Consider the following 4,365-nt stretch of genomic DNA (forward strand, 5'->3'; position numbering starts at 1 on the left):
GGATAACAGCTGTCCTACTCCGCGCAACAATCGCGGCATCCAGAGCATTTCTTCCACTGTGCCTCTCTTCCTAAAGTCTCAGGAGAATCCCCATGAGTTTAAAAAACACCAACAACACAGGGCCAACGTTGTCCATAACGCTTCTGTTGTTTACACAACTTGCGCTAAGTTTCGGTAGCGCACCCACCCGCGCCGCGGCCCCGCCCCCCGCAACACGAGGAGGCGTTCCTCTGCCGGTGTGAACAGGATGCATTCTTTATTGAGCCGAGCCGAGTAGAGCGGAGTAGAGCGAGACTTCTGAATTAGGGTCCGTGTAAAAGAGGCATAAATTAAACAAAAAATATAATTCTCTCCCCCATCTTTTTTCCATTTTCAGACATTTTTGAAAAAGCTCCAGGGAGCCACTAGGGCAGTGCCAAAGAGCCGCGGGTTGCCGACCCCCGCATTAAAGAGTTGTTCTTGATGCTGATGGCTGTGGGCAGGAATGATTTCTTGTAGCGGTCTGTCCCGATTTGTCCTCGGTCCTGGTGTCCTCAAAGAACCCCACTAGGTAAACCTCCTGCGGAGCCATGATGGCCGAGCTCTGGAAGCTCAGGTCGGTCTTGAAGTCCTGGGCGATCTCCTGGACCAGGTGCTAGAAGGGCAGCTTCCATATGAACTGCTCAGTGGACTTCTGGTAGTGGTGGATTTCCTTGAGAACCACAGTATCGATCCTGCAGCCGTGAGGCTTCTTCACTCCGCCGGTGGTCAGGGCGTTCCTGCAGGAAGCTTTGGTGGCGAGCTGCTTCCTGGGAGCTTTACCTGCAGTGGATATATGGGCAGTCTGCTTGGTTCTGGCCATGACTGGACTTCAGGGATTCTTTACTTTTAACACTTGTTGTCATGGTTACGCATCATAACAAAATGTCCAAAAGTAAAAAAGGTTTCAGTAAAAAAACTTGCAGCTACACAACATCCAATACCAGAGGAAATAATGATCCAAAAAAAAGTGATTTACATACAGAAAAAAAGAGGAATACCATTTTCAACAGCAATATCTCAGAATGAATGGAACAGAGCTACTCCAACATGCAGCCACCCTGAGCGGCGCAATTCAGAAGCAATTACCCAATATACATAATTGAAACTATAGAAGATACATATCTTATCAAGAATTAAAATGAATACACTACAACAATGAATACACTACAACAATACACGTCCTTGCTCAACATGAATTTTAGACTTCATTATAAAATCGTTTCTTTTTATAGTTTCAAAACTACCTAGTCCCGGCGTAAATAACACTGCTTGTACAATTTATTTACCAGATATAAGTGGTTATATGCTCTGAATCTTCTATTCTTACATATAATATTTGTCTAGAATACTTATTTGTACTATTAATTCTTGTTAGGTTATTTCATTGATGAATTTCATAACACAAATTCTGATTCACTTTGTGTATCCCAGATCTCCCAAATGTGTGACGTATACAATTACTCACTTTTACTAAAACATGTATTTAATAGTAATAATTTATTTCACATCTAATCATTAAATATAAAAACACACATGAAAATGCTTTAAATTAAAATGAAACAAAAGCAAGACTCAAAGTGAATAAAAACATTTATTTTTTTAACAATTAAATATTTACCAACACAAACAACCTTGTAAAAACTACTAGAAAAAGTTCTTGAAAAAACTAGAACGGAACAATGTGGAAACAAACAAAATACAAAAGAACAATGGAAACAAACTTGTCACATTTCCTCCTCCATCTCCTCACTCAGCTGGGCTTCTTACTCAGTTTGCATTGAAACATAGGTAGTATCTGAAGGAAACCATATACAAACAAAAAACAGAAACATTACATTTATAGATCATTATGCCATATAATAATGAAACACATTAAGGACATGTTACTTATAAAGACTGCACACACAAACTACAATCATTATGAATTTCTAAATAACTTACAATGAAACACAACATTCAGACACTGTACAAAAACACTGTCAAGAATTGGCAAAATTTTGCTAAATAACATCAATATGTTATCAGAAACAGTACAGGGAACAAAACTAAGAACTGAAGAAATACTCAATTTAAAACAAAATAAAAGAATACACAAATGAGAAGATAAAAAAACAATGGACCCAGAAAAAACTGAAATGAAATATAACTGACAAAAAAAAGAAGTACTACTGAATACCATAATAAATCATTTGGAAAACCACATTATATCATATATCAATGCTAATTGTACACAAAAGACCACAAAAACATATCCATAAATAACAGCGACAACAATACTTTACCACAACACATACCATCACAGCAGAATGATGCAGTGGCCTGCATCACCTCCACTTCCTCCACAGCTTCCACCTCAGCCTCCTTCAGCTTCACCTCAGCCACCTTCAGCTTCTCATCAGCCTCATTCTGCTTCTCATCAGCCTCCTTCAGCTTCTCCTCAGCCACCTTCAGCTTCTCCTCAGCCACCTTCAGCTTCACCTCAGCCACCTTCAGCTTCACCTCAGCTTCAACTCAGCCTCCTTCAGCTTCACCTCAGCCTCCTTCTGCTTCTCCTCAGCCTCCTTCTGCTTCTCCTCAGCCTCCTTCTGCTTCTCATCAGCCTCCTTCTGCTTCTCCTCAGCCTCCTTCTGCTTCTTGCTGAGCAACAAAGCCTTCTGCTCCAGCTTTCTTCTGCCTGTCCCTTGTCTTTATAACATGGAAGACACGGTGGTAGCCCTCACAACACTTGTTATAAGCCTCCTCACGACTTATTTTCTCCTCCTGTAATGAAGTACTGTAAACAAATAAATTGGTACTACATTACAGGATAAATTAACACATTCTCAAACATTTTCATGAAAAAAAACATCAATAATACACAAATAAATCAACTGTTGTCAGAAGTTCCTATGACTTTTTACTACTTGTGAAATTATCATTTCACTTCATTTAACAATGATCCATTATATTACATTTTGCTTGCATTACACTGTAACATCCAGTAACCTATATAAATAAGGCAACTGTTAGTCAATATTTCACACATTTCTGAATAAGCTATGTTATTTCAATAGCACTATCCAAAAATCTACTAAAATGCCATTGTTTTATATATATATATATATATATGACAAATTGAATGAAACATAAGTGTTTAAACAAACCTTGATCTGTATCATTACACAGTTACAAATACAAATGATGAGAAATGTAAATATAAATCTTATCAATCCTTTTCTACAATACTACTTCATTAACTCTACTTGAAACTCTGCAATACCAGTAACTCTGTTACACAGTTCCAGTTGTATATATTCTGTTTTACTATAAAACTAAAGCAACTATGTAATTTATTATATAAACTCCTTGCCGGACACCTTCTTGGACTCGGACAACTGGTAACGAACCTCGCTCTTACTCTCTGGACCTCGCCTTGTGGATTGCCCCTCTCTGGATTTGTTTGCTTATTACGGACTTCCTGGTTCTGATCCCTTGCCTGACTCTGGACTTACCCGATTGCCATATTTTCTTTAGTCAACTGTATTAATTACTTGTCAACATATCTGGCCATATAGGTTTTTCCCTTTGTATTTCACCTCTTCATCTAATTTGGCATTTTCTTCTTTGTGCGTTTCTTTTTTCTTACATTACTTTTAACCTTTCATAGCTTTATTGTTTTGGCCTCTTTACCTTCTCATGTTATTAGTCTGCTTCCCTATGTCTGTTGTAATAACACTTGACGGACTGCTGTAGTCTTGTGTGTGCAAACAGAGCGCGCCACTTGTTAACCAAGAGCGAACAAAGGCGGTTTGGTTTTTGCCGCTTCTGCATGCAGGTCTTCATGGGAGCAGTGACGAAGCATTGCGGACTAATATAGCAGTTGTTGCAACAAACACACACTCACCGATAGCTGGAATTAAGTCCTGGCACGGTGAGGGGTAAACTTTAACAGTAGCTAACCGGCCCACTTAAACGGCAGAGAACACATCATGTAAAGTAACTAAGTATCAGTCCCTCCAAGCACAGTAAGAAAGAAATTAGACTTAAGCAGGCAACCTGAGCATTCACCCTCGCAGAGTCGGCATTGCCATCCAAGAAGGACGGGAATTTATGCGGGTAATAATCTGGCAATTTCTAGAAACATAGAAATAATTCATCTATTACTTGCTGAAATTTTTTTTCGATTACTAATGTAACGGGCGAGCTGTAGGGGCTCGAGCTAGTGGTACCGGGACAAAGGAGAGAGGCGAAATATCTTTGGAGTACGGGAACACGTCTCCGTTTATTGAAGAGCTCCACAACAAGTGTATATCAGCCCGCGTCTGACCGTGGGAACTTACAGCTCAATAGCAACAGGTTCAAAGT

At 39.4% G+C, this 4,365-nt stretch overlaps 1 long non-coding RNA gene across 1 annotated transcript in view; it reads right to left on the bottom strand.

Annotated features, from left to right (window-relative positions):
* Nucleotides 1–1,593: 1,593 nt before the first annotated feature.
* LOC119616670 overlaps nucleotides 1,594–4,365 on the bottom strand; it is a 3,152-nt gene continuing 380 nt past the window's right edge. The window contains exon 2 of the long non-coding RNA XR_005232636.1: nucleotides 1,594–2,794. This is a non-coding gene — a long non-coding RNA (uncharacterized LOC119616670). The remainder of the gene's footprint in view (nucleotides 2,795–4,365) is intronic.

This window comes from Kryptolebias marmoratus, linkage group LG22 (assembly GCF_001649575.2).
Source record: "Kryptolebias marmoratus isolate JLee-2015 linkage group LG22, ASM164957v2, whole genome shotgun sequence".
NCBI classification, from domain to species: Eukaryota; Metazoa; Chordata; class Actinopteri; order Cyprinodontiformes; family Rivulidae; genus Kryptolebias; species Kryptolebias marmoratus.